At 51.3% G+C, this 21,994-nt stretch overlaps 1 protein-coding gene and 1 pseudogene across 2 annotated transcripts in view; both read right to left on the reverse strand.

Annotated features, from left to right (window-relative positions):
• Nucleotides 1-13,246, reverse strand: part of LOC104678111 (immunoglobulin lambda-like polypeptide 1) — a 32,828-nt gene extending 19,582 nt beyond the window's left edge. The window contains exon 1 of one of the 2 annotated variants that reach the window (XM_030914746.1): nt 13,063-13,246. The gene's annotated coding sequence lies outside the window, so the exon portion shown is untranslated. Of the gene's footprint in view, nt 1-388; nt 499-13,062 lie in introns of those variants that run through there. The other variant, XM_030914747.1, reaches the window with a different exon arrangement.
• On the reverse strand, nt 385-17,836 carry LOC104653683 (annotated as a pseudogene).
• Between the last annotated feature and the right edge of the window lie 4,158 nt (nt 17,837-21,994).

Here is a 21,994-nt window from a genome sequence, read left to right on the forward strand (position 1 = left end):
AACCGAGATCGTGCCACTGTACTCCAGCCTGGGCAACTGGAGTGAGACCCTGTTTCAAAAACAAAACCAGCTGAGTGGATGCAATCCCAGCTACTCAGGAGGCTGAGGCAGAAGAATGACTTGAACCCAGGAGGCCGAGGTTGTAGTCAGCCAAGATCTCACCACTGTCTTCCAGCCTGGGTGACACAGCAAAACTCCATCTCAAAAATAGAAAAAGAAAACCACAATTTGGGTAGGTAGATATGTGGTTCCCTGAACTATCCAGGTATGGACAGCCCTCCCATTGGGCTGGGACTGGACACTGATCTCGCATAGCACACGTCCACCCATCTGCCACCTGCCAGGGTCTCCTTCCCAATCCAGCCCAGGGCAGCCAGGGGGCACTCACTTGATGTAATAGCAGGCAGATTCCAGGTAGAATGCAGGCTCCCTTGGGCAGACCACATCACCATGGCGGGGTGAATCTGGTCTGTGCGCAGCAGTTCTTCCATCACCCACATGTAGTGATGTATAGACACGTTGTTGAAGAGCTGCCAGGGTCCAGGAGGGAAGGGAAAGAGGGTCATGGTGTGGCCCACAGGCTGGCCAGGCAGAGCAGCTGTGCGGTGGGGACTCATAGCAGCACCAGGCCCATAGCGGGACACTCATCAATGACCACAATCCCATACCAGTCACACATCTGCAGCATCTCTTCCCCGTAGGGATAGTGCTGTTGCGGAAGGTGTTGGTGTCAAGGCAGCTAAGCAGGTTGAAGTCCTTCACCAGCAGCAGACAGACGAAGTCCTTCCCTCGAATCCAGGGGACAGCAGAGCCCAGTGACCTGTCCCTGTCGAAGCTGCACTTTCTCCAAGAGCCAGGACCCTGGAGAGCCACGTCATGAGCCCCCTCTCCAGTCCAACCACTGGCTCCACTGCGAGGTGGTTTGGAGCCATTTGCCTTATCACCCTGAGCTGCCACAGGAAAGCTCATTTTCCTCATCGGCCTGAACTGTGGGACACAGGGAAGGCAAAAGTGGAAGGTGACCAGAAGCAGCCCCCACGAAGACCCAGGAGCCCCAGTGCACGTCTACATTCTCATGCTTCTGGACTCCGTGGAAATAGAAAGGTTTCCCATTGATGAGGAACGGGCTCTCGGTGACAGCCACAGTGCGGATCCCCTACAGAGAGTGTGTAGAAGTTAGAAAAAGGCTCCAGTGATGTCTGTGCAGTCAGCCGCACCTACGACACGAAAGCGCCAGGTGCGACCACCCCAACAGCCTGAGCCCCACCTGGCCTGGTCTGTCCTGCAGCAGGAAGACCCCCAGTGTACCCCAGCAGCCACCTCTGGGCCTGCAAGCAGAGAAGCAGCAATCAGAGGCTCTGCCCTTTCCTGGCTGACCTTGGGACCTGCCCTTCAATATCGGGCCTTCTCCTTGATCAGATGAGGTGGCTCATGCCTGGAATCGCCAGTCTTTGGGAGGCTAAGGCAGCAGGATCACTTGAATCCAGTTCAAGACCAGCCTGGGCAACAGAGTGAGACCCCAACTCTACAAAAAACATTTTGTTTTGAGACAGTCTCACTCTGTCACCCAGGATGAAGTGATCTCAACTCACCACAGCCTCTGCCTCCCAGGTTCAAGCAATTCTCCTGCCTCGGCCTCCCAAGTGGCTGGGATTACAGATGCCCAGCAAATTTTCATATTTCAGTAGGGATGGTGTGTCACCATGTTGGCCAGGCTGGTCTCGAACTCCTGATCTCAGGTGATCCACCTGCCTCAGCCTCCCAAGATGCTGGGATTGGAGGCATGAGCCACTGCTCCTGGTGTGTTTTTCTGAATTTAAAAAAAAACATTTTTTGGGGCCAGGTGCAGTAGCTCATGCCTGTAATCCCAGCACTTTGGGGGGCTGAGAGGGGTGGAACACCTGAGGTCAGGAGTTCAAGACCAGCCTAGTCAACATGGCAAAACCCCATCTCTACTAAAAATACAAAAATTAGCCGGGTGTGGTAGAACACGTCTGTAATCCCAGCTACTTGGGAGGCTGAGGCAGGAGAACTGTTTGAACCTCAGAGGCAGAGGTTGCAGTGAGCCAAGATCATGCCACTGCATCACTCCATCCTGGGTGACAGCGCAAGACTCTGTCTCAAAAAACAAAACAAAACAAAAACACGCTTTTGACCAGGCACAGTAGTCATACCTGTAATCCCAACACACCAACACAGGGAGGCTCAAGTGGGAGGATGGCTTGAGCCCAGCAGTTCAAGATCAGCCTGGGTAACATAGGGAAACCACATCTTCCCTAAAAATAACAAAAATTAGCTGGGCATGGTGGTGCTTGCCTGTAGTCCCAGCAACCCCAGGTACTTGGGAGGCTGAAGAGGGAGGATTGCTCGAGCCAGGAGTTTGGAGCTGCAACAAGCTATGATCTTCAGGCAGAGCAGGTAGTCAAGGAAGTGACCGTTTCCTTCAGAAGTGCCAACCACGGCACTGAGACGTGTGATGTGTGAACAAGCATGTACAGCTACAACCCATGTGCAGCCAGAAGACGACCCAGAATGTGCTTAGAGTAACACCTCTCCCAGCTCCTTAGGAATTCATCATGGAAGACTCCCAGAAAGGGAGTTTCTCCACTGATAATCAGGAGTTCGAGACCAGCCTGGCCAACATGGTGAAACACCATCTCTACTGAAATATGAAAATTTGCTGGGCATCTGTAATCCCAGCCACTTGGGAGGCCGAGGCAGGAGAATTGCTTGAACCTGGGAGGCAGAGGCTGTGGTGAGTTGAGATCACTTCATCCTGGGTGACAGAGTGAGACTGTCTCAAAACAAAATGTTTTTTGTAGAGTTGGGGTCTCACTCTGTTGCCCAGGCTGGTCTTGAACTGGATTCAAGTGATCCTACTGCCTTAGCCTCCCAAAGACTGGGGATTCCAGGCATGAGCCACCTCGTCTGGTCAAGGAGAAGGCCCGATATTGAAGGGCAGGTCCCAAGGTCAGCCAGGAAAGGGCAGAGCCTCTGATTGCTGCTTCTCTGCTTGCAGGCCCAGAGGCGGCTGCTGAGGTGCACTGGGGGTCTTCCTGCTGCAGGGCAGGCCAGGCCAGGTGGGGCTCAGGCTGTTGGGGTGGTCGCACCTGGCGCTTTGGTGTTGTAGGTGCGGCTGACTGCACAGATATCACTGGAGCCTTTTTCTAACTTCTGCACACTCTCTGTAGGGGATCCGCACTGTGGCTGTCACCGAGAGCCCGTTCCTCATCAATGGGAAACCTTTCTATTTCCACGGAGTCAAGAAGCATGAGAATGTAGACACGCACTGGGGCTCCTGGGTCCTCGTGGGGGCTGCTTCTGGTCACCTTCTACTTTTGCCTTCCCTGTGTCCCGCAGTTCAGGCCGATGAGGCAAATGAGCTTCCCTGTGGCAGCTCAGGGTGATAAGGCAAATGGCTCCAAACGACCCTGCAGTGGAGCTGGTGGTTGGACTGGAGAGGGGGCTCATGGCGTGGCTCTCCAGGGTCCTGGCTCTTGGAGAAAGTGCAGCTTTGACAGGGACAGGTCACTGGGCTCTGCTGTCCCCTAGATCCGAGGGAAGGACTTCGACTGCTGCTGGTGAAGGACTTCAACCTGCTTCGCTGCCTTGACACCAACGCCTTCCACACCAGCCACTATCCCTACGGGGAAGAGATGCTGCAGATGTGTGACCGGTATGGGAGTGTGGTCATTGATGAGTGTCCCGCTGTGGGCCTGGTGCTGCTATGAGTCCCCACCGCACAGCTGCTCTGCCTGGCCAGCCTGTGGGCCACACCATGACCCTCTGTCCCTTCCCTCCTGGCCCCCTGGCAGCTCTTCAACAACGTGTCTGCATCACTACATGTGGGTGATGGAAGAACTGCTGCGCACAGACCAGATTCACCCCGCCATGGTGATGTGGTCTGCCCAAGGGAGCCTGCGTCCTACCTGGAATCTGCCTGCTACTACATCAAGTGAGTGCCCCCTGGTTGCCCTGGGCTGGATTGGGAAGGAGACCCTGGCAGGTGGCAGATGGGTGGGCATGTGCTATGCGAGATCAGTGCCCAGTCCCAGCCCAATGGGAGGGCTGTCCATACCTGGATAGTTCAGGGAACCACATATCTACCTACCCAAATTGTGGTTTTCTTTTTCTGTTTTAGAGACGGAGTTTTCTTGTGTCACCCAGGCTGGAGGACAGTGGTGAGATCTTGGCTCACTACAACCTCGGCCTCCTGGGTTCAAGTCATTCTTCTGCCTCAGCCTCCTGAGTAGCAGGGATTACAGGCATGCATGAGTGCATGGACTTGGCTTGTTTTGTTTTTGAAACGGTCTCACTCCGATTGCCCAGGCTGGAGTACAGTGGCACGATCTCGGTTCACTACAGCCTCGACTTCCCAGGCTCAGGTGACGTTTCTGCCTCAGCTTCCCAAATAGCTGGGATTATAGATGTGTGCCACCATGCCCAGCTAACTTTTGCTTTTTTTTTTTTTTTTTTTTTGACAAAGTATTGCTCTGTTGCCCAGGCTGGAGTGCAGGGGTGTGATTTCAGCTCATTGCAACCTTAACCTTGCAGGTTCAAGCGATTCTCCTGCCTCAGCCTCCCAAGTAGCTGGGACTACAGGTGCGTGCCACCACACCTGGCTAATTTTTGTATTTCTAGTAGAGATGGAGTTTCACCATGTTGGCCAGGATGGTCTCCATCTCTTGACCTTGTGATCCGCCCGCCTTGATCTTCCAAAGTGCTGGGATTACAGGCGTGAGCTACCATGCCTGGCCAACTTGCATTTTTTAGTAGAGACAGGGTTTCATCATGTTGGCCAGGCTGGTTTTAGTGTCCTGACCTCAGGTGCCTGCCTTGGCTTCCCAGAGTGCTGGGAATATGGGGTGACCAACTGTGCCCGGTTAATTTTTGTGTTTTTAGTACAGACGGGGTTTCACCATGTTTGCTAGGCTGGCCTCGAACTCCTGGCCTTCAGTGATCTGCCTGCCTCAGCCTCCCAAAGTGCTGGGATTACAGGTGCGAGCCACCATGCCCACCCCCCTTTTCTTCCTTACAATCATGCATTTCTAACTCAGCATTCAGCTCACGCCTATAATACTAGCACTTCAGGAGGCTTGGGCAACAGAGCAAGACCCCACCTACCGCATTAAAAAGAAAAAACAATAAAAATAAACTAGCCAAGCTGGGCGGGTGGCTCAGACCTGTAATCCCAGCACTTTGGGCGGCTAAGGTGGGGGATGACCTGAGGCTAGGAGTTCTAGACCAGCCTGGCCAACGTGGTGAAACCCCATCTCAAACTCTGTCTCGGAAAAAAAAAAAAAGCAGTGAGTGGTGGCACACACCTATAATCCCAGCTACTTGGGAAGCTGAGGCAGGAGAATCATTTGAACTCAGGAAGCAGAGGTTGCAGTGAGCCAAGATCGCCTCACTGCACTCCAGCCTGGTGACAGAGAGAGTCTCCCTCTTAAAAAAAAAAAAAAAAAAAAAAAAAAAAAATTAGCAGGGCATGGTGGCAGGTTCCTGAAATCCCAGCAACTTGGGAGGCTGAGGCAGGAGAATAGCTTGAACTCAGTGGTCTGAGGTTGCAGTGAGCCGAGATGGAGTCACTGCACTCCAGCAATCCTGAGGAGACTTAAGAACTAAACGTAGTATGATCTCCTGGATGAGATCTTGGGACAGGAAAAGGACATTATGGGAAATAGTAAAGAAATCTGAATCAAGATGAAGCTTAGTTAATAATAATGTATCAGTATTGGTTTATTGGGGCCGGGGATGGTGGCTCACATCCTAGCATTTTGGGAGGCTAAGGTAGGAAGATCCTGAGGTCAGGAGTGTGAGACTAGCCAGGGCAACATAGTGAGACCGCATCTCTATACATTTTTTTTCTTTTAATTGGTCAGCATGGTGGTATGCACTTACAGTCCCAGCTGCTAGGGAGACTGAGTAGGGAGTATTGCTTGAGCCCAGGAGTTTGAGGATGCAGTCAGGTGTGACTGTGCCACTGTGCTCCAGCCTGGTGAGTAGGGCAAGACCCCTTATCTCCAAAAAGTTTTTCATTAAAAAAAATTAATTTTTGAGATGAGGTTTAGCTCTTGTTGCCCAGGCTGGAGTGCAATGGTGAGATCTCGGCTCACTGCAACCTCCGCCTCCTGGATTCAAGTGATTCTTCTGCGTCAGCCTCCTGAGTAGCTGGGATTACAGACATTTGCCACCACGTCTGGCTAATTTTGTATTGTTAGTATAGACAGGGTTTCTCCATGTTGGTTAGACTGGTCTTGAACTCCCGACCATTAGCTGATCCACCTGCCTTGGCCTCCCAAAATGCTAGGATTATAGGCGTGAGCCACTGTGCCTGGTCAGAAGCCAACCTTTTACATATCTATGCAGATGTGTGTCACTATATGTTTTTCTATATCTGAATCTGTGTATCTCTCCTACTGGTTCTGTTTCTCTGGTTTGAACCCTAACACAACTATCTTTTTTTTTTTTTTTTTTTTTGAGCTGGCATCTTGCTCTGTCACCTAGGCTGGAGTGCAGCAGTTTGATCTCTGTGCATTGCAACCTCTGCCTCCTGGGCACAACTAGTATTTTATAATCTGTTAGGAATTCAAATGTTTTTCAAAAGATCAAACTACATATTTAAATACATTTCAAATACAAACTTTTAAAATGATATGAAGCATTAAGTAAAATTCTACATTACTAGGCCAGGGACAGTGGTTTATGCCTATAATCCCAGCACTTTGGGAAGCCAAGGCGGGCAGATTGCTTGAGCTCAGGAGTTTGAGACCCCCCTGGGCAACATAGCAAGACCTTGTCTCCACAAGTATAGAAAAATGAGCTGGGCATGGTGGTGCGTGGCTGTAGTCCCAGCTGTTTGGGAGGCTGAGGTGGGAAGATCACATGAGCCCCGGAATTTGAGGCTGCAGGGAAGCATGACTGAGCCATTGCACTCCAGCCTGGGTGACAGAGTGAGACCCTGTCCCACCCACCAAAAAAAGTTGACATCATTATATAATTGTACTCTGAATTATTAGCAACATGAAAGAAAATTAAGTATTATTTAAAAATAGGCAAGGTGCAGTGGCTCATGCCTACTATTCCAGCACTCTGGGAGGGTAAAGCAGGTGGATCACTTGAGGTCAGGAGTTCGATACCAGCCTGGCCAACATGTCATTCTTCCCGTCTGGCTGGCAGGTCCCTGAGCCCCATGCTGCAGGTTATGTGAGGGAGTGCCCGATAGCAGAGCCCCTCCTCATGCCCTGACCTGCCACCGACTCCCCATATCTCCTATGTCTGCAGTGGGTGAATGGGGTTGACACGCTAGAGCATGAAGGGGCTACCTCCCCTTTGAGACTGACAGCAGCAGCCTGTTCCAGGTGGGGCCCCTGCCCTCCCGCCTCTGCATCACTGTTGCCATCAACAATACGCTCGCCCCCCACCGTGCCACCAGCCACCATCGGTACATGACCTTCAACTCCAAGTGAGTACCATCCTGCCTCCACTGTGTGCACACACCTTCCTGCCTCACCCTGTGGTCTTCCTGCGAGGGACAGGGTGGCCTTCGCAGAGAGGAGGCCCTGGATCTGGGGAGGCAAGTGAGCTGAGGGCAAAAGACCCATGGCAAGGGCCCAGCGAACCACAGTCCTCCCACCCTAGGTATCCCAAGGGGTACTTTGTCCAGAACACAGACTTTGACTTCTTCAACTATGCGGGACTACAGCAGCCTTTGTTTCTGCACACGACACCAACTACCTACATTGATGACATCACCGTCACCACCGGTGTGGTGTGAGACAGAGGTGAGAGTTTCTGGTAGGATCCGCCATCAGCGGGGCCCAGGGTGGCTCTGTTTGTTCCCTATTTGGAAAGCTCTCCCAGGAAAAAGGTTCTCCCAGCATCTCTAAACCTTCACAGGTTCCCATCAACCTACGAAGCTAAAATCCAGGCTGTCTGAGTGGGCACGGGCTCCCGAGATCACTCATGTGGTTGATCTCGCTTGGAGAAGAGGGGTCTGGCCTAACGTCACATAGCTCAGGGTGGCAGTCCTGTCCCTTCCCCATGGTGCTGCTCTCACTCTAGCTCCCGTTGCTACACATCATGCTCAAGGAACAGGCAGCTTCGGGGGGCCTGGTGCGGTGGCTCATGCCGGTCATTCCAGCTCTTTGTAAGGAGGACTTGGTAGGAGGATCACTTCAGGCCAAGAGTTCAAGACCAGCCTGGGCAACATAGCGAGACCATCAGCACAAAAAATTTAAAAATTCACCAGTCATGGTGATGTGTGCCGGTAGTCCCAGCTGCTGAGACAGGAGAATCAGTTGAGCATGGGAGGTGAAGGGTGCGGTGAGCTGTGACCGCGTCACTGCACTCTGGTCTGGGCAACAGAGGGAGACCCTGTCTTCTTTGTTTGTATTTGTTTTTGAGCTGGAGTCTCACTCTCTAGGAGCCCAGACTGGAGGGCACTGGTGCACTCTTGGGCACACTGCAACCTCCACCTACCAAGTTCAAGTGATTCTCCTGCCTCAGCCTCCGAGTAGCAGGGATTACAGGCACCTTCCACCATGCCCAGCTAATTTTCGTGGGTTTTCTTTAGTAGAGATGGGGTTTCACCATGTAGGCCTGGTTGGTCTTGAACTCCTGACCTCAGATGACTCACCTGCCTCGGCCTCCCAAAGTGAAAGGATTACAGGTGTGAGCTACCGTGCATAACTGGGATACCCTGGTTTTAAGGAAAAAAAAAAATTATTTATTTATTTATTTATTTTTAATATATCTTTTTCCTTTTGTGAGATGAGGGCTTACACTGTCAACCAGGCTGGATGGCAGTGGTACAATGATTGACAGCTGTTGTGGGGCCGCAGTTGTTAGTTTCAAAGAATTTAGGGTGGGTGTGGTGGCTAATGCCTGTCATCCCAGCACTTTGGGAGGCCACGGTGGGCGGATTGCTTGAGCTCAAAGGTTTGAGATCAGCCTAGGCAACATAGTGAGACCATGTTTCAAAAAGAATAAATAATGAAAATAAATAAAGAATTTAAATAAGAATCACACAGCAAAGGTGATGCAGCATAGAGCAATTTATTGTAAAGGGAAAAATATTTTGCAAGTGAAGTGCAGAATAGCCTGGGCACAGTGGCTGACACCTGTAATCCCAGCACTTTGGGAGGCTGAGGTGGGTGGATGACCTGAGGCCAGAAGTTCTAGACCAGCCTGGCCAATGTGGTGAAACCCCATCTCAAACTCTGTCTCCAAAAGAAAAAAAAAGACAAGACAAGACAATGAGTGGCAGCACACACCTGTAATCCCAGCTACTTGGGAGACTGAGGCAGGAGAATCATTTGAACCCGGGAGGCAGAGGTTGCAGTGAGCCAAGATCGCCCCACTGCACTGCTGGCATGGTGGCAGGTGCCTGTAATCCCAGCAACTGGGGAGGCTGAGGCAGGAGAATAGCTTGAACTCAGTGGTCAGAGGTTGCAGTGAGCCAAGATGGAGTCACTGCACTCCAGCAATCCTGAGGAGACTTAAGAACTAAAGATAGCATGGTCTCCTGGATGAGATCTTGGGACAGGAAAAGGACATTATGGGAAATAGTAAAGAAATCTAAATCAATATGAACCTTAGTTAATCATAATGTATCAGTATTGGTTTACTGGGATTGGGGATGGTGGCTCTCATCCAGCACTTTGGGAGGCTAAGATGGGAAGATCTTGAGGTCAGGAGTATGAGACCTAGGCAACATAGCGAGACTACATCTCTCTAACTTTTTTTTTTTTCTTTTAGTTAGTCAGCATGGTGGTATGCACTTACAGTCCTAGCTGCTAGGGAGGCTGAGGAGGGAGAATTGCTTGAGCCCAGGAGTTTGCCGCTGCAGTGAGATGTGACTGTGCCACTGTGCTCCAGCCTGGTCCAATTTTTCAATACAAAAAAAATTTGTTTTATTTTCAAATGGGGTTTCACTCTTGTTGCCCAGGCTGGAGTGCAATGGCGAGATGTCGGCTCACTGCAACCTCCACCTCCTGGTTTCAAGTGATTCTTCTGCATCAGCCTCCCAAGTAGTTGGGATTACAAGCTGCCCCACCACATCTGGCTAATTTAGTATTTTTAGTAGAGATAGCATTTCTCCATGTTGGTCAGGCTGGTCTTGAACTCCCGACTTTAGGTGATCCACCTGCCTCAGCCTCCCAAAGTGGTGTGATTATAGGTGTGAGCCACCGTTGGAGTTGGAGTCTTGCTCCGTCACCCCGGCTGGAGTGCAGTAGTGTGATCTGTTCATTGCAACCTCTGCCTCCTGGGCACAACTAGTATTTTATAATCTGTTAGGAATTCAAATGTTTTTCAAAAGATCAAACTACGTATTTAAATATATTTCAAATACAAACTTTAACAATCATATTATGAAACATTAAGTAATATTCTACATTATTAGGCCAGGGACGGTGGTTTATGCCTGTAATCCCAGCACTTTGGAAAGCCAAGGCGGGCAGATTGCTTGAGATCAGGAATTTGACACCCCCCAGGGCAACCTAGCAAGACCCTGTCTTCAAAAAAATAGAAAAATGAGCTGGGCATGGTGGTGCGTGGCTGTAGTCCCAGCTGTTTGGGAGGCTGAGGTGGGAGGATCACTTGAGCCCAGGAATTTGAGGCTGCAGGGAAGCATGATTGAGCCATTACACTCCAGCCTGGGTGACAGAGTAAGACCCCGTTCCACCCCCCAAAAAATGTTAACATCATTATATAATTATACTCTAAATTATTAGCAAAATGAAAGAAAATTAAGAATTATTTAAAAATAAGCCTTCACAGAGAGGAGGCCCTGCATCTGGGGAGGCAAATGAGCTGAGGGCAAAAGACCCACGGCAAGGGCCCAGCGAACCACAGTCCTCCCACCCTAGGTATCCCAAGGGTTACTTTGTCCAGAACACAGACTTTGACTTCTTCAACTACATGAGACTGCAGCAGTCTGTGCTTCTGTACATGACACAAACTACCTAGATCGATGACATCACCATCACCACAGGTGTGGAGTGAGGCAGTGGTAAGGGCTTCTGGTAGGATCCTCCCTCAGCGGGGCCTGGGATGGCTGTTTGTTCCCTATTTGGAAAGCTTTCCCAGGAAAAAGGTTCTTCCAGCATCTCTAAACCTTCACAGGTACCCATCCACCTACAAAGTTAAATCCAGCCGGTCTGAGCAGGCACGGGCTCCCGAGATCACTCATGTGGTTGGTCTCACTTGGAGAAGAGGGGTCTGGCCTAAGGTCACATAGCTCAGGATGGCAGTCCTGTCCCTTCCCCACAGTGCTGCTCTCACTCTAGCTCCTGTTGCTACACATCGTACTCAAGGAACAGGCAGCTTCGGGGGGCCTGGTGCAGTGTCTCACGCCTGTCATCCCAGCTCTTTGTAAGGAGGACTTGGTAGGAGGATCACTTCAGGTCAAGAGTTCAAGACCAGCCTGGGCAACATAGTGAGACCATCAGCACAAAAAACTAAAAAATTCACCAGGCATGGTGATACATGCTGGTATTCCCAGCTACTGAGGCAGGAGAATCAGTTGAGCCTAGGAGGTCAAGGGTACAGTGAGCTATGATTGCGTCGCTGCACTCTGGTCTGGGCAACAGAGGGAGACCCTGCCTTTTTTGTTTGTATTTGTTTTTGAGCTGGAGTCTCACTCTGTAGGAGCCCAGACTGGAGGGCACTGGTGCACTCTTGGGCTCACTGCAACCTCCGCCTCCCAAGTTCAAGAGATTCTCCTGCCTCAGCCTCCCGAGTAGCAGGGATTACAGGCACCTTCCACCATGTCCAGCTAATTTTTTGTGTTTTTTTTTTTTAGTAGAGATGGGGTTTCACCATGTAGGCCTCATTGGTCTTGAACTCCTGACCTCAGATAAATCACCTGCCTTGGCCTCCCAAAGTGCAAGGATTATAGATGTGAGCTACCGTGCATGACTGGGATACCCTATTTTTAAGAAAAATATATATATATATATATTTATTTTTAATATATCTTTTTCCTTTTGTTAGATGAGGCCTTACACTGTCAACCAGGCTGGATTGTAGTGGTACAATGATTGACAGCTGTTGTAGGACTGCATGTGTCAGTTTCAAAGAATTTAGGCTGGGTGTGGTGACTAATACATGTCATCTCAGCCCTTTGGGAGGCCACGGTGGGCATATTGCTTGAGCTCAAAGATTTGAGACCAGCCTGGGCAACATAGTGAGACCCTGTTTCAAAAAGAATGAATAATGAAAATAAATAAAGAATTTAAATAAGAATCACACAGCAAAGGTGATGCAGCATAGAACAATTTATTGTAAAGGGAACAATATTTTGCAAGTGAACTGCAGAATAGCCCAGGTACAGTTGCTCACATCTGTAATCCCAGCATTTTGGGAGGCTGAGGTGGGTGGATGACCTGAGGCCAGAAGTTCTAGACCAGCCTGGCCAATGTGATGAAACCCCATCTTAAACTCTCTCTCAAAAAAAAAAAAAAAAAAGGCAGCGAGTCGCAGTACACACCTGTAATCCCAGCTACTTCGGAGGCTGAGGCAGGAGAATCATTTGAACCCGGGAGGCAGAGGTTGCAGTGAGCCAAAATCGCCCCACTGTACACCAGCCTGGGGGGCAGAGGGAGACTCCCTCTCAAAAAATTAAAAAAAAAAAAAAATTAGCTGGGCATGGTGGCAGATGCCTGTAATCCCAGCAACTGGGGAGGCTGAGGCAGGAGAATAGCTTGAACTCAGTGGTCGGAGGTTGCAGTGAGCCAAGATGGAGTCACTGCACTCCAGCAATCCTGAGGAGACTTAAGAAGTAAACACAATACGGTCTCCTGGATGAGATCTTGGGATAGGAAAAGGACATTATGGGAAATACTAAAGAAATCTGAATCAAGATGAAGCTTAGTTAATAATAATGTATCAGTATAGGTACTGGGGCCAGGGATGCTGGCTCACATCCTAGCACTTTGGGAGGCTAAGGTGGGAAGATCTTGAGGTCAGGAGTGTGAGACTAGCCTGGGCAACATAGTGAGACCGCATCTCTAAATTTTTTTTTTCTTTTAATTAGTCAGCATGGTTGTATGCACTTACAGTCCCAGCTGCTAGGAAGACTGAGGAGGGAGAAAACAGCTGTCAGTCATTGCACCACTGCCATCCAGCCTGGGCAAGTCCTCATCTCTCAAAGGAAAAAGATATGTTAAAAAAAATTAATTTTTTTTTAAAGACAGGGTATCCCAGTCATGCATGGTGGGTCACACCTGTAATCCTTGCACATTGGGAGGCCGAGGCAGCTGAGTAATCAGAGGTGAAGAGTTCAAGACCAATCAGGCCTACATGGAGAAACCCTGTCTCTACTTAAAAAAATACAAAAATTAGCTGGATTAAGTGGAAGGTACCTGTAATCCCAGCTACTCGGGAGGCTGAGGGAGGAGAATCACTTGAACTTGGGAGGCGGAGGTTGCAGTGAACCCAAGAGTACAGCAGTGCCCTCCAGTCTGAGCTCCTACAGAGACTCCAGCTCAAAAACAAATACAAATAAAAAAGACAAGGTCTCCCTCTGTTGCCCAGACCAGAGTGCAGTGACGCGATCACAGCTCACTGCACCCTTGACCTACAAGGCTCAACTGATTCTCCTGCCTCAGCAGCTGGGACTACTGGCACACATCACCATGCCTGGTGAATTTTTTAATTTTTTGTGCTGATGGTCTCACTATGTTGCCCAGGCTGGCCTTGAACTCTTGGCCTGAAGTGATCCTCCTACCAAGTCCTCCTTACAAAGAGCTGGGATGACAGGCGTGAGCCACCGCACCAGGCCCCCTGAAGCTGCCTGTTCCTTAAGCCTGATGTGTAGCAACGGGAGCTAGAGTGAGAGCAGCACCATGGGGAAGGGACAGGACTGCCACCCTGAGCTATGTAATGTTAGGCCAGACCTTCTTCTCCAAGCCAGATCAACCACACGAGATCACTCGGGAGCCCGTGCCCGCTCAGACAGCCTGGATTTTAGCTTCGTAGGTGGATGGGAACCTGTGAAAGTTTAGAGATGCTGGGAGAACCTTTTTCCTGGGAGAGCTTTCCAAATAGGGAACAAACAGAGCCACCCTGGGCCCCGCTGAGGGAGGATCCTACCAGAAGCCGTTACCACTGTCTCGCTCCACGCTGGTGGTGACGGTGATGTCATTGATGCAGGTAGTTGGTGTCATGTACAGAAGCACAGACCCCTGCAGTCCCGCGTAGTTGAAGAAGTCAAAGTCTGTGCTCTGGACAAAGTAACCCTTGGGATACCTAAGGCGGGAGGACTGTGGTTCGCTGGGCCCTTGCCATGGGTCTTTTGCCCTCTGCTCACTTGCCTCCCCAGATCAGGGCCTCCTCTCTGTGAAGGCCACCCTGTCCCTGGCAGGAAGACCACAGGGTGGGGCGGAAAGGTGGGTGTGTGCAGTGGAGGCAGGATGGTACTCACTTGGACGTGTTGGTCATGTACGGACGGTCCCTGGTGGCAGGGTTGGGGGGGGGTGAGCGTGCTATTGATGGCGACAGTGATGCAGAGGTGGGAGGGCAGAGGCCCACCGGGAACAGCCTGCTGCTGTCAGCCTCAAAGGGGAGGTAGCTCTCTCATGCTCTAGCGTGTGGACACCATTCACCCACTGCAGAAATAGGAGACATGGGGAGGGGGTGGCAGGTTGGGGCATAAGGAGGGGCTCTGCTATTGGGCACGCCCTCACATAAACCGCAGCATGGGGCTCAGGGGCCTGCCAGCTAGACGGGAAGAACGACATCCCAGTGGGGTAGATCAGGCCACCTATCCTCCTACACGGGGCACAGCCCCCAGGGCAGGGTAAGGCCCCCCACAGTCCCACCCCAGGAGACAGGCTGTGGGTGGAATCTGAGGGTCCCATGCTGTTCAGCAGCTGCGCCCACTCACCTGCCCCACCTGCTCCTGGCCACCCTGACCACAATGGCATAGAAGTGGGCACTGCCAATCCTCAGCACCACTCTTGTGTACAGGTCCTGGATCCATCGCTTCACCAGGGTCATCTCCCGTTCACTACCACACCGAGCTGACAAAATGCCCAGTCCTGGCTGATGTCATTGAAGATGGAGAGAACCGGTATGTCCAAGGTGGGGCCCGACTGTAAAGACAAGGGCTGGGTTCAGCTCCTAGGCCCCCAAAGGGATCCGGGACCAGTGTGCTGCACAGCTGTGCCCCCAGGCCTAGCACAAGGCCTGACACATGGCGGGGACTCCTGGCGGAAAAGACAGAGAACTTGCTGATGACAGGTCAACTGCCAGGGCAGGTTGTACACCTGGGCCAGTGGGGCCAGGAGATCCTTGTTGGAGCGGATGGGACCCAGTATCTCCTGAGACAGGGGTGAACCCATGGGCACATCCCAGCCGGAGGCAAGAAGGTTCAGACTTGTGACTAAGATGCAAATGACCCACAGCCTGTCACAGGGAGGAAGGCTGCTTAGGGGGATGGGGCAGCTCTGCTTAGGGGGATGGGGCAGCTCTGCTTAGGACACTGTGAGTGAGGCCCACGCTGGCAGCCAGCCCTCTCCTCTCTCTTGTACTGAATACCACAAAGTCAGAAACAGAGGATGTAGGTTGGGCACGGTGGTTCACACCTGTAATCCCAGCACTTCGGGAGGCAGAGGCAGGCGGATCACAAGGTCAGGAGTTCCAGACCAGCCTGGCCAATATAGTGAAACCCCATCTCTACTAAACATACAAAAATTAACTGGGAGTGGTGGCGGGCGCCTGTAGTCCCAGCTACTCAGGAGGCTGAGGCAGGAGAATCACTTGAACCCAGGAGCAGAGGCTGCAGTGAGCCAAGATTGTGCCATCGCACTGCAGCCTGGGTGACACAGAGAGACTCTGTCTCAAAAAAGAAAAAGGAAAAGAGGATGTAGCACAGGCAAACGCGGCCCAGACCTCACTGGATCCCACTTCTCTGCTGACCACATCCAAGTCAGGAGGGCAACGGGGTCGTGTCCTTGGCCTGATGTCACTGTCTGTCCTCTATCTGAACCCTGAAAACCAAGCTACCTTCCTCCCTCAGCGGAGCCGACCTCAGAATGTCTAAACTGTCCCCTCCTCCCGATCCCCGGGTCCAGCTCTGTGCAGGGCCTGCTCCTCAGGCCTGACGAGTGTCTGGTGGCTCATGCTTGTGATGAGCGCTTTGGGAAGTCAACGTGGGAGGATGGCTTGAGGTCAGGAGTTCGAGATCAGCCTGGAGAACGTACTGAGACCCTGTATCTTAAAAAACAAAACAAAACCAAAAACTTGGTTTTTGTTTTGAGATGGAGTCTCAGTCTGTCACACAGGCTGGAGTGCAATGGCGTGATCTCGGCTCACTGCAACCTCCCCCTTCCTGGTTCAAGCAATTCCCCTGCCTCTGCCTCCTAAGTAGCTGGGATTACAGGTGCTCATCACCACGCCCTGCTAATTTTTGTATTTTTAGTAGAGACGGGTTTCACCACGTTGCCCGGGCTGGTCTTGAACTCCTGGCCTCAAGTGATCCGCCCGCCTAGGCCTCCCAAGGTGCTGGGATTACAGGCGTGAGCCACCAAGCCCTACCAAGTTACTTTTCTTTCTTTCTTTTTTTTTTTAATTAGGCATGGCAGTCCCAGCTAACTTGCAAGGCTGGGGCGGGAGAATCGCTTGAGCTCACAAGTTAGGATTGCCCCATTCCGCTCCAACCTGGGCGGCAGAGTCAAACCCAGTCTCAAACACATTTCAAAAGTTAAAAATAAATATTAGAAAGGACACTGCCCGAGCTCAGCCTTCGCCTCCGGACGGGGCTGGACAGGAGCACTTCCTCCTCCCCGCGTCTCCTCCGCCCTGGCTCTCCGGGTCCCTGTATTTCCCCCGGTACCCCAGTCCTCCAACCCCGCGCCCCCAAGGCCATTGACCTTTAACCTCCTCCGGGCCCCCAGCTCCGTGGCACTCAGGTGAAGGAAGGTGCAGGGCGCCGGGACTTACGCCATTCCCACCGCCGGGCTTCCGGGCGCCTCTCGCAACGGTCGCCGGTACCTCTGCTTCTGGAAGCCCAGGCGTCGGTTGTCGGAGAAGTGGGCTTGGAAGCTTCAGAGGCCGTGGAGCTCCTTGTGCTCCCGCGACGCGCTCTCCCTGGTGTACAGCATCCCGCCCAGCAGCGCCTGTGGGCAGCCACACAACAGCGGCCCCAGAGCCGCCCAGGACACCGCCACCAGCCAGATCATACTTCCCGCTCCCTGTCTTGGCAGCCAGTCTGAGGGAATGAGAGTGGCGCGCGGAAAGCCCTGCGGGCCTGTCGCGTGACGCGCCTGGCCCGTGAGGCGCGTGACGCCGTCGGCGCCATATTTGTTGAGGGCGAGTGCCAGGCCTGGAGGGGCGGGGTAGCGCCAGGCGCTGCACATTAGGACCCATGGCTGGAATCCAGGGCTAGACCTTTGGGGAAGCGGGACCCCCCACCCTCAGCTCCAGCCAAGAAGGGCGTCGTCTGCTCCCCATCCCAGCAGAGGCTGGATGATCCAGGGCAGCAGGCCAGGACAGAACCCCTGAGATTGGTGGTGTCACCGTTTCTTCAAGGGGCACCTCCACTTGCTTTCCCCAGCATGAATTGGAGCAGGACCGAGGGGAGCCTCTTCCATGACTGCTGGATGCAGCCTCTTGCAGGGATGCACCTCCTTGGGAGGCGTTCATAGCCTTGACCCTGGACCTCTGGGATCCCGACCCTAACCAAGGGGACAGGAGCTCATTCTTGCTTTGAAGATACATGAAGATACAGGGAGAGAGGCGAAGTGCAGTTGGTCACGCCTGTAATCCCAGCACTTTGGGACGCTGAGGTGGGCGGATCACTTGAGGCTAGGAGTTCAAGACCAGCCTGGGCAACATGGCGAAACCCCCTGTCTACTGAAAATGCTAAAAAAAAAAAAAAAGGAGCCAGGCATGATAGCAGGTGCCTGTAATCCCAGCTACTCAGGAAGCTGAGGCTGAAGAATCACTTGAACCCAGGAGGCAAAGGTTACACTGAGCCAAGGTCACACCACTGCAGTTCAACCTGGGTGACAGGGCAAGAATCTATCTCAAAAAAAAAAAAAATTTTTTTCAGGGAGAAGGTGCCCTGTGGGATCCCACTTTACTCCAGTAGCGAAGGCACCGTGTGGAAGGGTAGAGGAAGATCTGGAGACAGTAAAAAAGACATAGGTTTATTAAGGGGACTTTCACACAGGTGCAGTGGCTGTGGCTGGACATGAGAACCACTACACTTGTAAAAAGCATGCAGCTTCCATAACATTTTCACTTAGCATCCTTGACCTGTTACTGGTGGAAGGTATCCTAGTTCCCATTGGTGAATCCATACACAGCTGAAACAACCTCAATTCTTACCTCCTCAGAAGAAAGAATTTGACTGAGGGTCATAAGGTAGAAACCAGATAGAGACAAGTTGCAGAGCAGGAGTAAAATTTTATTAAAGAGCAGGACAGGAATGGGCATGGTGGCTCATGCCTGTAATCCCAGTACTTTGGGAGGCTGAGTCAGGTGGATCAACTGAGATCAGGAGTTGGAGACCAGCCTGGCCAACATGGTGAAACCATGTCTCTATTAAAAATACAAAACTTAGCTGGGCGTGATGGTGAGTGCCTGTAATCCCAGCTACTTGGGAGGCTGAGGCAGGAGAATCTCTTGAATCTGGGAGGTGGGGGTTGCAGTGAGCTGAGATTGAGCCACTGAACTCCAGCCTGGGCTATAGAGTGATATAGTATAAAAAAAATGGTTATTAAAAACTTTAGAACAGGAAGTAAAGGAAAGAAGGAAAGTACAGCTTGGAAGAAGGCCAAGGGGTCGACCTGAGAAACCAAGTGCCCATCTTGACCTCTTGACTCAGAGTTTCACACGTTGGCATCCTTCCAGGATCTTGCCACTCCTGATTCCTTAGCTTGGGCCTCCGAACACACTTTTGTTTGGACAAACGGAGGCAAGATGGCGCAGTTCCCGGTTCTTCACTGTCAACTTTCCTGCGCCCGGGAAAGACAGGGGTGGACTGCCAGGCGCAACCCGACCTCCGACGGAGAGAAACCGGAACCCGCCTAGCCACGCCTATCAACCCGCCCCCGACCCGCCTATGTCCCGCCCACTGCCCGCCCACTCCCGGGCCCAGGATATAAAAGCCGCTCCCCGCGAGAGCGCCAGAGCGAACTTCCTCGGCCCCTCCTCCTGCGGGGGACTCAGGAACCTCGCCAGAGAATGCCAGAGCGAACTTCCTTGGCCCCTCCTGGTACATGGGACCCAGGAATCTCGTCCGAGAACGCCGGAGCGAACTTCCTCAGCCCCTCCTCGTGCGCGGGACCCAGGAACCTCACCCGAGAACGCCGGAGCAACTTCGTCGGCCTCCACCGCCGGAGACCAGTGAACCTCACCCCTCCCTCACATTGGCTTGTAAATAAAGGTTTTTTTTGCCTTGCCTACTTGCCTTTTCTCTGGCATTTGCTCTGGGGGGCGCATTGAAGCAAATCAACTTTCTTCTTTGACCATAAAGTCATTCTGAGGGTACACATCAGTTACAGCTGTCGGGTGCCTCTGCCATACAGAGGGGTTCCTCTGGTCCTAGGAACCTGGACTGGACACAATTGCTTGTATGATTACTCCCCCACCCCTTTCCTCATGCTCGCCAAATCCACCTTCTGAGAATGGACCTTAATACTGGAAATGGAGTCCCCAGCATAGTGAAAATCAATACATTCTAGAAACTGACAAGGCCTACAGGCTTTTTCCCAAATGTTCATGCTTTTTTTCTTATTTTCTTTCTTTAAAATTTTACTTGTATATTCCTTTAGTGAAATGCTTACATGCTTACATTAGGTTATAGTTCACTGTTTATGAGGCAGCTTTAGGCCACATTTAACAAAAGAAAGAAAAAGTAGGATGCAAAAGCTTATACAGTATGTAAAAATCAGTAATTCAGGACGGGCTTAGTGGCTCACACCTGGAATCCCAGCACGTTGGGAGGTGGAGGCAGGAGGATGACTTGAGCCCAGGCGTTTGTGACCAGCCTGGACAACATAATGAGACCACTGTCTCTACAAAAATTACAAAAAAACCCAAAAAAAATTAGCCAGGCGGGGTGGCACACACCTATAATCCCAGGTACATTAGAGGCTGAGGCAGGAGCACTGATGAAGCCTGGGAAGCAGAGGTTGCAGTGAGCCAAGATTGTGCCACTGTACTCCAGCCCAGGTGACAGAGCGAGACCCCATCTCAAAAAAAGAAAGGAAAAGAAAAGAAAAAAAATAAGACTATAGGGTGCCAGAGAAGATGCCTTCCTTTCTCTTTTTTTTTTTTTTTTTTTTTTTTGAATCTCACCCTGTCACCCAGGCTGGAGTGCAATGGCCCTATCTCGGCTCACTACAACCTCCACCTACCTGGTTCAAGTGATTCCCCTGCCTCAGCCTCCTGAGTAGCTGGGATTACAGGTGCTCACCACCACACCCAGCTAATTTTTGTATTTTTTTCAAAGACAGGGTTTCACTATGTTAACCAGGCTGGCCTCGAACTCCTCACCTGAGGTGATTTGCCGACCTCGGCCTCCCGAAGTCCTGGGATTACAGGCTTGAGCCACCATGCCTGGCCAATTCAAACATTTCTTCCCTTTATAGTTGGTAAGAAAGCAAAGCTGTATCTAAAACCTTGGGGTCAGCAGAAGGGGTGTTAAGTTTTTGCCTGTGAGTGTGATTCCCTCCAGGCCCCTCAGGAAGAAATATGGAACAAAGAACGCCAGTGAGAGTTCAGTCCTCGGTTCACCCTTATCTGAGGTCGAAGGGAAAGCTGTCACCATTTTTCATCCAGTGGAGATCTGTGCTTCTGAAAAACAACTTAGGGACATTTGCCAAGATGTTATCTTTACTTTCTATAGGGGATCAAATATTTTGTGGCTCTAACCGACTTGGGTGGCTATTGTTCTGAGCTATTACTACCTTTTTCTATTTTTTCTTTTTTCTTTTTTTTTTTTTTTGAGACGGAGTCTCGCTCTGTCTCCCGGGCTGGAGAGCAGTGGCCCAATCTAAGCCCACTGCACTGTCCACCTCCCGGGTTCAAGCAATCCTCCTGTCTCAGCCTCCTCAGTAGCTGGGATAACAGGCATCCATTATCACATCCAGCTAATTTTTGTATTTTCAGTACACATGGGAGTTCACCATGTTAGCCAGGCTGATCTTGAACTCCTGACCTCAGTTTATCTATCTGTCTTGACCTCCCAAAGCGCTGGGATTACAGGTGTGAGCCACTGCACCCAGCCAATTACTACCTTCTTCTTATCAAGTTGCTAATTTACTTCTCAGGAATAGCCAGGTGCCTGGAATTTCCCTTGAAGGCTAATGTGGTTTGGATATGTACCCTCCAGATCTCATGATGAGATGTGATTTCCAGCCAGGTGCAGTGGCTCACACCTGTAATCCCACCACCTCCTCCTCCTCCTCCAATTCTTCCTCCTCCAACTCCTCCTCCTCCTCCTCCAACTCCTCCTCCTCCACCTCCTCCTCCTCCAACTCCTCCTTCTCCTCCAACTCCTCCTCCTCCTCCAACTCCTCCTCCTCCTCCAACTCCTCCTCCTCCTCTGTTTCTTTATCCTCCTCCTCCCCCTCCTCCATTTCTTTTTCCTCCTCCATTTCTTTTTCCTCCTCCTTTTCTTTCTCTTCCTCCATTTCTTTTTCCTCCTTCTCCTCCATTTCTTTTTCCTCCTCCTCCTCACAGGCATGAGCCACTACACAAGGCCTGGCTGTTTGTTTCTTTCTCCTCCTCCTCCATTTCTTTTTCCTCCTCCTCCATTTCTTTTTCCTCCTCCTCCTCCTCCTCTTCCTCCTCCTCCTCCTCACAGTCACCAGCCACCAGGACTGGCCTGGCTGTTTCCTTTTCCTCCTTCCCTCCTCTTGCTTCTCCTCCCCCTCCCAAATTGCTGGGATTATATGCCTGAGCCACCACACCTAGCTATTTCTTCTTTTTCTTCCACTTCCTCCTACTCCTTCTTCACTTAATCTTTTTTTTTTTTTGA

Source organism: Rhinopithecus roxellana, chromosome 13 (genome assembly GCF_007565055.1).
Source record: "Rhinopithecus roxellana isolate Shanxi Qingling chromosome 13, ASM756505v1, whole genome shotgun sequence".
Lineage (NCBI taxonomy): Eukaryota > Metazoa > Chordata > Mammalia > Primates > Cercopithecidae > Rhinopithecus > Rhinopithecus roxellana.